The sequence below is a fragment of the Enoplosus armatus genome, chromosome 22 (genome assembly GCF_043641665.1).
Source record: "Enoplosus armatus isolate fEnoArm2 chromosome 22, fEnoArm2.hap1, whole genome shotgun sequence".
Taxonomy (NCBI): domain Eukaryota; kingdom Metazoa; phylum Chordata; class Actinopteri; order Centrarchiformes; family Enoplosidae; genus Enoplosus; species Enoplosus armatus.
The window spans coordinates 13627264-13640086 of NC_092201.1; the positions used below are offsets into that span (position 1 = coordinate 13627264).

The 12823-nt window shown below is 40.5% G+C and overlaps 1 protein-coding gene across 2 annotated transcripts in view; it reads left to right on the plus strand.

The window, feature by feature from the left end:
* The window catches only part of syn3 (synapsin III), an 83211-nt gene that overhangs the window by 49686 nt on the left and 20702 nt on the right, over positions 1 to 12823 (plus strand). The window lies entirely within an intron of this gene.

Sequence of the window (12823 nt, forward strand, 5' to 3'; positions counted from 1 at the left end):
GCCAATAGGAAATCACGGACGCGATGACATACTGGAACTTTACCCTGCTTCGTCTTATTTTCCCAGACAAAAAAACAAACAACAAAAAAAGCAGACAGAGGTACAGTGTGTACAGATTAGCTAAAAGATGTTTCTGCATATTTGTACTTATTTTCCTGCACCGTGAGAGTCAGACTGAAAGGTCATAAGAATGGTTTGAGAAACTTTAAAGATGTATAGAAAAATATACGTTAAGGTACTTGATGGTAATTTTTCCCATGCTGCAGTATAAATAAGATAAAATATTTTATTATGTAATATAACGTACATACACTTTATGTAGAAATGGATATTCGATTGATATTACAAACACAGAAATAGATCACACACAGTTGTGGAATGACTTTACTTCAGGTGCCCCTCCTGTATATATAGATATAGATGGATGGCAACAATATACCAATCACATCTGTACCAGACTGATATTTTAAACATTTTACAGAGCTGTCATTTTTCATTATGGAGTCATCAGCCAATCATTTTCTTGTTTATTCAATGACTTGTTATGTGATATCAAAGTCAGCTCTAATATATTTTGAATCCTGGAAACAGATTTTCACCCTAACTATAAACAAAATGATACAAAAGACGGGCTGCTTTATTCTTATATTTTGTTAAAAGCATTTGACTCACTTCTCACTCAGAGTCTCACTTAGTCATCCTGCCCACCCCCAGACGCCCCCTTAATTAGTAATACTTACAGTATATTGAATTCAGGATGCAGCCAGATTCCTTCAGTCTGCTGTTCATCTCTGAACAGTTAGAAACAATAGCTGTGAAAGCAAACGGAGGCTCCAGTTTTCTTTGACACTTCTTGACATTTCACACAGTGCTACCTGTGGCTGCTAATATGGCCTTGTAGGCAGCGCTCGCTGCCTCATTTAGTCAGATTTTATTCTGAAATGGATTCCCTCCAAGTTACTTGCAGGGCACGATCAGTCAAATTAGCCAATTAAACCCTCTTTTCGCTCCCTCCTGACTTGTGTTCATGGACCTGAGTGGAGCGGCGTTATCGCCTCAGAGGCTTATCTGCAGAGAGCGAGGGAGCTATGTTAAGGGTTGACGCTACTCGCGGTTATATAACCAAGCCAGAAATAATCAGGTTCGGGAACTCTGACCCTTAATGTGCCTTCATTAACAGTTATCTCAGTTTAAAGAGCCTCCATGGCCAGATATGGACTGTATTTTGTACTTGTCACTGATAAGCTTGTGCTTCAGATTTCTGTTTTAAAAGTGAGTTTAATTTCAAAATAACAGTTAGGAAAGGTGACTGCTTTTCTCATAAATTTAATATTAAGAAAATTAAGTCATTTATTACAACTTAATGAACTTAGAGATAGAACAATTAATTTGAGCTTACATTAAAACAGACAGGGTCTATTGTTTTGAACTAGAATAATACACACGAACTGCCATGAATGATTTCACAGTTTCCATTCACCCTTTACCCATGACTCAGACTCACATCAAGAATTCATCATCCACTATGTTTTTGACCTTTCACTATTACCCAGAAAGTAAGCCAGTGTCTGTTCAGCGGTGTGTTCAGGTACAGTACATCAACACATGTCTGGTTTCAGTCCAGCAGATGGAAACAACTGGACATTTCCCATCATGGAAGTCATGTTTTCTCAGAGGTGCAGGTTGGATGGCTCCACAGACATTAGTGGAAGCACGTCAGCTGCTTAGCTGTCGTTAACCATTGATAATGCCTGGTCAGGTATTGTTTCAGCCACCAACCTGAAATCTGAACCATCAGATTTGTGACATTCTTTAGTTAGACACTGGATCGGCATGTGTGACAGGTGGATTTACATTTTGAATGCCCAAATGAGGCGATGAAAACAGACAGTTTCTGACCCACAGGAAGTCACAGGGAGGCTGGGGAAAGGAGTGATTCACTCGTGCAATATTACGTATGACTTCACTCATACATAAAGAGGGAAAACAGCCCTGCATTCCTAACACATATCCCAAAGATAAGAACGTGAATCGGGCCAAGAAAAGGAAACAGACCAAGGGATTATGTTATTGAATCAGTAGCTTCAAATGGAAGCCCACCCTTTAACCCTCATCATTATTGAAGTTAAAGAAGAAGAGTTGTAACATTGTAGTTTCAGAGAGGGATATTGTGGTTTTGGATGGTACTGACCATCAAGAGTTAGCTTAACATTAGCCCAACACTTCAGAAATCCTGTCCTCACAGTGAAGCTGCAGGGTTCAAGCGCACCCTTCAACACTGAACAAAACCTGGTGATTCCTAAATGTAGACTTACTCGTGGCTAATATTTGCAAACCAGCTAATAAAACACAACATGTAAATAAGTAATCAAGAGTTGCATTTCTCCACTTTTAGTAGAGTCTAACTGTCAACCCGAGACCCACCTGATATCAACCCTCATATACAGTATCAGTGATGTTAAACAGCATATCTCGGTATCAGTTCCTCAGAATTAAGTTGCCAGTTTTCACAGATACTCAACCATCCTACAGGGAAAGATTCATCATGACTTAGACCAATTCATATATCCAGAAGAGCACAAAATAGGCCACAAGCAAATGGAGCTACATATCATTGTAAGTTGGGTTTTTGGACACTATATCACTTGTTCTGTGAGTGATTGTTGTTGATTGGTTACATGTTTAGTCCTTTTGGAGTCTTCTGTAGACTCGCCAGTGATAACGAGCTATAAATGAACTTGAACTTCCACCACCTGGCTCTTGCTATTCTGTCTGTTTATACTCTCTGTAATCTGGACAGAAAGCAACAAGTTCAGCCTCGTCCTCTGGCTTCCATCAACAGGCCTTCTTGAAAATCTAGGAAGTCGCAAACTGAAGTAGAAGTTTACGAGGCAGGTTGACGGAAAGTGGCTGCAAAATAAAAGCAAAGTGCAACACTTCATCACAAAATGTTTCTTGTAGCGAGTATCAAAAAGTGATGTATTATGTGTAAGAGTATATGAGGGTGAATTTTCCTTTAAGAGTGAACAGTTGAATAGGGAGAGCTGCTCACCATATGTGTGTGGGATCAACGTGACAGTTTGGACCGCAGTAAGATAAATGAAGCCTTCTTCTATGTCTCAGCCCAACAACAAGGTCACTATGTTTGAATATTGTAGCAAAATCGTGGGCCACTTATGTGCAAAACTGCATGCTCCACTTTAACTTCTCTGTCAGAAATGGGACAAGATAAAACGGAGAGAGTGTCCAGAATTTTTCTGGTTATGTGTGTCTCTCACAGCTTGTAACTATGACTTGATCCATGCAACTGAAAAAAAAAAAAACTCAAGACCCTCTGGAAATGATGTCGCCAAACTAGGCCAACATACTGTAAGCATAAGTGCATTTCATCTGAAAAAGTTCAATTATAGGAAAAGGCCTGTTACGAGGCTGGCCGGCCACCGGGGGAGCAGACTACAGCATTGTGTACCGGAGGTCTTTAAGGCCCTCGTGGCTCTGGGTAGACAAAAGAGAACAGAGCGGTGACTCAGAGGAAATACCTTTCATCCGACTGACAAGCCGCTAAAGAGTCACAGGAAGAGGCGAAACTTGAAAAGATAGCACCGCCGGGAGCAACGGTCACCGAGGGACAGCATCCAGCCCTGACTCACTCGGCCCACATGCCATTCCAGTTAATTGGGACGAAAAGGACGACCCCTGCTCTGCAGCTCTGTGCTGTGAGGAGGACGGGTAGTGGAAGTCGTGTCACAGGGGGAAAATAGTAATTGGATGTCTCCTAGTTGCAAAGCGCGTTGACCTCAGTTCTCAGGTCTTGGACTTAGGATGGCTTGTGGTTTGGCGATGAATCTTTCTCCAACTTTATGGGTGGCTTAATTTGACAGAGAGGAAACACTTGTAGTCCACTGAACGGAATACTTACTACTAATATTAATATCTGACAAGGTACTTTTTAATGTGATTATGGGAAGGATGCTGATATTACATAAAATTATCAGTTCAGGATTTTCCCAGAGGATTCAATGGGATACAAGATTTGGCATGGCCACTAATAAAACACACATTTTTTTGGCCTGAGTTTCTTAGTGAAAAGTTAGAATTTAAAGCAGTATAAATTTTGTTTCTTCATTCTTTGGCCACTTGGGGGCAGTGCAACAAGCTGTAACATTGACATATTAACACCATATGAAGTTGTTTGGGTGAACCTGTGAGCAAATTGTTGCCTATTTACACATCCTTCATATATGTAGCAACATTAGCATTAATTTTGAGTTATAAGTCCAATAGTTATTCTAGTTGTAGCTCTTTTTTGGCCTCCACCAACTCTTGAGGGAAATATCTGACTCTTTAGCTGCTAAATGCTCCAGTATGTTCACCAGCTAGTTGGTAGTTGATAGTGCCATTAAAGCTGCCATTAGTGCATTACTTTTGTTAGGTTTACACAGACAAGTTAATAAGAAAGGAAATACAATTTTGGGGTTCCTTTAATGGTAATAATTTTGTCTTCATATATTTATACAGCTGAGAACAAATTAAGCTGAATAACTCATACATTGCTGGCCTCAGTGCTGTTATTTGGAATACTTTACTACTTTAATACGAAATACTAAATCCAACTCAGTTCGACCCAATCATTTAACTGTAAACATTGAAAACACAAGTATTGGTGGTCTTAGCGACCCTGCTTACCCAACACAACAGTGGACTAGTAGAAGGAAGTGCAAGCCTGTTTACTTCAGCCATCTCCTCTCTGAACGTCTTCACCCAATTAAGTCCGAAGGGACACTAGTGCTGTCAGAATTCATTTGGTCTGGAGTGACGTGACGTTAGATACCCTTAGCTATCGTTGTTGCCTTTATCTGAACAATGGAGGCTGAATTGTTAGAAATGAGCTCAAAGCTCAGTATCTGAGAGCTGGCAGTACAGCGCGATATTGGTTGTTTGACTGGCACTGTCGCCCCCACCCTCCCTGTTGAACAGGAAGTGATATCAATGCCTGGTGGTGCTTTCGTTAGCCGCTCAGTTCGTCCACTCCACTGAACATTTCAACAGATGCTCCCCAGTTTCCAAGTCCGGCACATCTGTCATCTGATGTGGAGTTAAGACATCAGTGAAGGAAACACAAACATGGCCCTGACCCATCATCCCGCTCACAATGGGACTCCCCCTGCAATAAAATATGATGAACGTTCAGTAACTTCCAACTAAGGCGAGCCAAGTGCAACCACAGCTCTCGCTGCTCAGACGCAGGGTCCCCTGTTGTATTCTACTGTACATATTTGGTATGTGTGCGGTCAGGAAACCCCACAAAATGACTACGTTGTAGTACGGCATGAGACACCAGGCCTAACCATAAACACGGGCATATGACAGCATGGAAATAGCTTTGAGGAATTCCTTCAGGTTGAGGGAATGCCTAAACTGGGTCCGATGCTGAGCACAGTAAAAACAGAATGGCTGTTAGCTTTAGTCTTATAATGTTTTTATCATGCCCTCCCAAACCTGTGACATTTTCATGTAAATAAACATAAAAAATTACAATTACACAAGGATGACGTATCTATAAAGACAAAGTAACAATGTGTTTAGCATCTTTCAGCTCATTATTTAGATTTTACACCCAATATAACTGTGTAAATGTAATTTTTCTGCTCATAGACAAGCCCAGACTGCCTTCAGCTGTCCCTACAATTAAATGCAAATACTGCGTCCAGCTAGCACAAGAAACCTTCATGGTTAACTGGCAAGCTAACTTTCGTGTTGGACAAACCTGGGCTGGAGAAAGTGTGCCACCATACTCATCACTCAGAAACACCAAAAGGGTTAGGGTTACTTTATTGGTCACACTGTTTGATTGACAGGTGATCACTGGTAATACAGTATAGGCAATGATGGGCTGAGACTGAGAGCAAAACCTGTTTCTCAGATAACAACTTAAACTGTTCTGAGAAAGGAGTACAAACTGAGAAGTGTGTTTACCCATGCTGTCTCTATAAACCAGTGTGTTATTCCGTCTTGATATCGTAGTGTGCCCTATTAATTTGCCTCAAGCAGAGTTCATTTGGGAGACACAGTAAATCATACCAGTGTGTCTTTCCGCTCAGAAAACTGTAAAAAGCCAGTGTTTCCCAGAAACCTGAGCAGCGAACGGAAGGTGTGTGTGGGAGGAGGTGAGAGAAAGTTAATTTAAGGAAGATGGTCGAGGGAGAACCAGTGAGTCACCAGAAGGTCAGAGGTCAAGGGTGTCAACAGTGTCCACGGGGGGCTGACGTCACACGCTGGGAGCGTGGAGGGAACCAGGCAGGGTTAAATTTAGAAATTACATCACACTTAGGACACCCCTGTCAGTTTCTTCTTCTTCTTGTCTAAGCATATGTAGAGTTTCATTGTGAAACCATCTGAGAGCTGTGTTGTCAGCCCATTTTGTTTGGCAGGAAACTGAGGCAATTAATGAGATACTGTTTTAGCAATGAGTCATCTGACCTTTGCCTCAAGAAGAGCTGTTATTTTAGAGGAAGTGGAAAATGCCACAAAAATGACTGTTTACCACTAAATCTTGTGAGACTTTATTATCTCTTCATTCAGGCAATATTTATACGACATACTCTATTCAAGTTCTTCAAAGTACATTCACTATGCGCAAGCAGTCTTGTTGCACGGCATCATGGTCTATTCTGTTCTGCTTACAGTAGCATAGCCCCCTGGAGAGAAATTATATTTTACATATTCTTAATATCAACAGTGGGTCAAATGACCATGTGTAATGTGAAACAAAGAATCAGCACCCGACACTGCAATTTCCCTTCAGTTCTATGGAGCATTTTAGCATCTTTCAGCATCTTTACAGACCGCAGTTTTAGGTCTTACCCTATTTTCAGCAAAAAGTAGACAAACAAAGTTAGCGACAAGATGGTGAACATAGTGGAGCATTGAGCATTTAAAGAGCCAGATATTTCCTTCAGGAGTTGGTGGAGAGGAAAACAGAGCTAAAAGAATATTGAATATTGAATAAGGAACTGATGGTGATGTTGTGTTTACTTGTAATGCTGCCCCCAGTAGGGTAAACAATTAATTAATGCAGGTTTCAGATCAGTGGTTGGCAACCTTTGTGGCTTGTGTCCCTTTTAAACGGACCAATGTCCACTTGTGATCCTTCATCACAGGTTTTCATCATAGATGTGATTATTCCTTCTCAAATAGTTTCATTTGAAGGATTTTATTTTAAAGGCCCTGAGACTGAGTCTTTTTTTAGTTTAACAAGAAAACAAAGGAAAACTGAATTTTATCTGAAAATGATCTTCATGTTTTTTCCCCTTATCCTTTTAATTATTTTGTGACCCCTTAAATTTATCTTGGGACCCTTGGGTGGGGTCTCAACCCCTAGGTTGGGGACCACTGTTTTAGATCACTGAAACCTTGTTTGTTAAATGACATCATCAGTGTCTGCATTTGCTAGGTTGTCCACAAGAAGAAAATCAAATACACCAATCTCAATGGAGAGATCCCACACACTCAATATTGTTTCAAGCTATGAAAAAATAGTTGTTGGGAGTTTTCCTTTAAAAGCTCTTTATATGGCTCAGTGTTTCTGTGGGTAGTGATGAACCTTCTCCTGGCTGAGACCAGAGGGTGTGGGCTTTGCTGATCATATTTGACCATGATTTGCTGGACAAACCACAGCGGGACTTAAGTCATCCCACATTTATTTTTTACAGCTGGAATCCCCCATTAAGCAGACAGGAGACTCTACACAAACATTTATGCACAGCATGGAAACACAGTCACATAATGCAATTATTTTTCTAGCTGTTAAGAAATTCATAGTGGTGTTTAGATAGCTCACAATAACAGCGCCTTTGGTAAACTTGCAGAGGGGCTCTCTTCCCGATATCCGAGTCATGTCACAAACACTTGACCTTCTGTTGCGTTTGTCACTTTGTTTCTCCTGGAATGTCAAACGAATGCAAATTCCCCCCAAAAATCTGCTCTATCTCAACACAATCCCTTCTCTGTCTGATGCAATGTAGTGGTTATTTCATGTCAGCATTTCGGTAGAGCAGTGGTTCCCAACTTGAGGGTCAGGACCCCCAGAAGGGTCACAAGATGAATCTAAGGGGTCCACAGATTATTACTGCTTCAGGAAACAATAAAAAAATTACGTTTATTTTTTGTACTTCTTTTAATCTTTGCTTTTTCCTCACTGTATAGTTTAATACTGTATAGTCCATGCCTCAGTGTAAAATTTGCGTATTGAAATTAAACGTTCTGTCATTTTAATTGTTCACAATTCATAGTCATCCAACCTGTGACGTGGTTTGATTTAAGGGGTCATAAGCAAAACAAAGTTTGCATTTACATTACAGCTCATAACTAACCCCTAAATGAAGCATAGAAGCAGAAATGGTATATGAACATGTCTAGCAATACTAGTTGCCAAATTGATTTTTGAAAAAATAAATAAATAGATAAAAACAGTTCAATAAATAAATGGCTGTGAATTTCAATCAGTCTTGTTTTTCCATACCATTTTCCTGTAATTGCCATATTCTTCTATGTGTGGCCTATTAATATAATCCATTTAGACCACTGGGGCACATATCTACAAGTGACCCTGCAATCTTTGATGGCATTTCACCAATCGATAGCACCACAGTCCCATGATACATTTAAATGAACGTAATTCTGTGGTTCTTAATCTGTTTCTCTTTTCACAAGTTATCCAGAAATCTGGCTGGCTGCCATCAGCTAATCAGCATGATTATCACCATGTGTATTTTGATGCAAATCCAGATGGAGATTATAAATTCCTGAACATTTTCAGTTATTAAAATACAGAGGATTGTGCAGCCAGATTGCTTTCTAGTTATTTATGATAACTAAGTAGCCATTGCTTTAATATTGATGTAGTGTATTACAGAGTACCACCCATTCCTGCTGCTTGCACAGCTGGTATAAATACAGACTAGGTTTGAAACATCCAGCTGTTTCAAAACATCGTCCTCCTTGATGCCTCTCCTCTCTCCTCCCTATGTACCGGGTCTTAATTGAAAACAGTGTCGGTGCTGACATTTGGCCTGAGCGCTGGTATGCACTCTGCAGAAGCCTGCCTTTCCTTCCTCCGCTGTCAAAAAAGTTGCTGACGCCTCATGTGTCCTCTCATTCACTGCGCCTTATCAGCGACAGAGGGCAGGAAACATTTCTTAATGTGTCATAAAGTCATGTTGTGATATCTGAGTGGGTGTATCAGCATTATCTGTTTCAGCCATGCCTTTTGGAGTTTAGAACTCCAGAATGCAGCTACTGTGTTTGCACCTGTTGCACCTTGGGTTTTCAGAGCCTGACACTGTGGGTCCCCACTCAGACCAAAATCGAAAAAAAAAAATAGTATTAATAAAATGATAGATAGTGCTATGTCCTATTATTATTCTTTAACTTACTTTGATTTGGGGGACAATCATGCCCTATGTCTTGGTATTTGATACCACAGTTCCCATAATGCTTTGTGAGATTGCCATGGAGTCGGTAAGCTGTGGGCTACAACTTAAGCCTTGCTTGTTTGCATGTTGGCAAATTGGCACCAATAAAAGTTGGCACCAACTACCATTGGAATACTTTGATACTGAAGAAAATTTAAAAACAGATGATTCTCTGGCAGGTTCTGGAGACATTTTTGATTTCTAAGCAGATTTAGGGATGTGTATTTGCGACGAAGGGAAGTGTAAAGGGTTTTTAAGTACCTTGATACAGCCATGCTTTCACATTCTGCAGTGTCGCCTTACGTGGCGTAACTCCCTCCGCACACGCCCTTAAACTCTCTCCCATCCACTTGGGGAGGCTCGCCTCACACTTTGAAAACCTCTGTTCTAAACATATAAACTTATTATTATATTATATCATTTAGATATCCAGGGCTGTGATTTTGGTATCAGAATGTATAAACTCTGGAGAGAATGAATGATGATGTTAATCCCTGGGTCTAAATTACATGGTGTTTACAGGTGAAGTAAATTGAATGGGTTCACTGTTGAGACGTTTGAACAGTTTAACTTCCCACTCTGCCTGTTGCTGCTTTTGAAAATAACTTGATACTAACTTTGTGGGATTTAATTGATACTTTGGTGAGCTGTAATTTTCTTGACAATGTGGCATGAAACTGTGGTAAACCACTAAGTAAAGCCCAGTGTAATGGTAGTTAAAGCGACACTCCGTCCGCACCATCAAATTCAGACTCCGACATTGTAACACTCAGGATACAAAGCAGATGTATAGAGCATCCAGGTTCCTTCATTTCATGTATTTGCTGTGGAAACAGGATATTGGGGCGGGACATAGTGCAGGAAGAAATTATTCAAGGAAACACGCAGACGCTTTCTTGGAAACCACGTGGTGACAGAAAAGCGACTGAATTGTTGGATGACAGCTGAGTGGCTTTCATGCAGGGAAAGAACAATGTGTGACCCTGACCTCTGACCTCCCTCTGTGGGAATATGTATGTACAGAAATGGGTTGCAGAAAATGAGAATGAGAGGCATCACAAAAAACAAATTTGACCTCACAAGTCATCTGTGTGCACTTGCAGGTTTGGCTCCATGATTGTTTTCGCCAGCATCACTAAGCTGAAAGGACTGAGTGAATGATTCCATTCAGTCCTCGGATCATGGGACAGGGAATCCAAAACTGCACACAGTCACCTCATTTCTGCTCAGCCTTTTCCGAGACCTAATACTGCAGGAGCCCCTGGAAAATGGGAAAGAAACATCACTTTTCCTTTTAGACTGAGAGGAATGTGGCACAGCATTGATGGTTTTTGCAGGATTGGCTCGCCTGAGGACCGTCTGTCCTTTTTCTTCTGAAGCAGGAATGTAGGTTAGTGAATTGATTAGCGCTAATAAGGCCTGTCCAGGTCCCTATTAGAGCACGACCGCAGAGAAGCTGGACTGAAATAGCTCTGCTTTAGTACAGTCTGGACATGCACTTAACACTGACTTTCAAAGAAATCTGTGTTTATTTAAAATGAATGGACTGGACTCAAGTAGTGGCTGTGTTCTGTTATTAAATGATATTGGTTAACCATCTGTAATATTAACCACCTGTGAGATCACTGAAATATTACAAGCAACTCTCTCATAAGAGCAGTCAGAATATTCTTGAAGACAGCATAAAGGGGGATTTATAGTTGCGTGTTTTGGGGTTACCATGTAGCTTAGGAGCCTGCACTCGCCATAGCTATGCTAAAAGCTGCAGGCTACAGTATAGCTGCCGTGCGCCACCTCAAAAATGTAACTACATATCAGGACTACAGCAGCTATGGAGATGCTATGTGGAGACCACAAGAACTGTGGTTGGTCTAGAAGACTGTTGACAGTGAAGACAATGTGAGGGTAGCTGTCGTAATTGAAACAACGTAAACATGTCAACTGCACTGTTGAGTAAAAAGGCAGTTACCTGGATGTAACTCCAGTTCTATATGTACATATCTATCTAATTAAAGAATGTAAATACGGTTATTGTAGGGAATATAATGAAAGTGATGGAGGTAGTCCACTAATCACAAGGTTGGGGGTTCGATCTCCTCCTGGCCACATGTCGAAGTGTCCTTGGGCAAGGCACGGAACCCTACATTGCTACCGATGATTAGGCCAGCACCTTGCATAGAAGCTCGCTGCCCTCTGTGTGAGTCTTAATGGGTGAATGATGGATATAAGCACTACATCAATGCAGCCATTTACCATTTAAAGCACAATATGGCCTGATCACATACAGTACGTCCGTTTAGTGTTGCGGTGGTGCGATTAACAGGTGAAGTCTGATGCTAAATTATAAATGAAAACTTAAGCTGTAGGTATCTACATATTTACCATGCTGATGTTTAGCGAGTGTGATGTTCACCATCTTAGCATGTTAGCTTGCATTTGCTAGTCAGCACTAAACAATGTATAGCCAAGGCTGATGGGAATGTGATTAGTTTGCAGTTATTTGGTCACAAACCAAAGTAAAAAAAATAACAAATAAAAAGCTTGGCGCTGGATGAAAAGCCAGTGACTACAATTCACCCTGAGGACAACTTGAATGTCTGGCAATCTGTCCAATAGGTGTTGAGATATTTCACACAAAACAATATGAACCTTACGGTGGTGTTCGAGGAAAAGTCAGAGGATCACCAAAGTGAGATCTAACCTCTGTCTGCACAAGCTGGTGAAAGTTGTTGACATATTTCAGTCTGGACCAAAGTGGTGGATCGACCTACTGACTGACATTGCCATCCACACTGCTAGCCTGGCTAAGAAATAATAATGACTGAATTATATGCACATGAAAGACAAGAGCTAAGGAACCCTTTCTGGGCCCAGCATCAAACACTTACCTAATATTTAATATTTATGCAGCATATTAAGGTTTCAGTACATGCTGCTATTTGTTGATTTTGGTTTTGATTTAATACATAGATACTGCCAGCATCTTTTTAACGGTACTTGAATGAAATCTCATGTAAACTTCCACGAAAAAAATCAACAACATTCCTAGTTTTGGTGTCACCTTTAGTGATATTTAACTGTTGCTTTGGTGATTTAACACTGACTCAACTTGTAATAGAAAACATACAGATGGTTTTTCAATCTAAATCAAAGATAATTCCAAGCAAATTGCTTCTGTTTCATTTTCCCGGCATGCAAAGATGCTTTCATTAGTGTTAAAATCGTGAAAGTCATAAAGTTTTAGTGACTGGCTATAGCTTGAATCACTGATTTATGGTATTTATGGTATGGTAATGACTTTTGTGTGGCATGAGTAAAGTCGCAGTTGTGTTTTGTAAAGACAAAGCGTG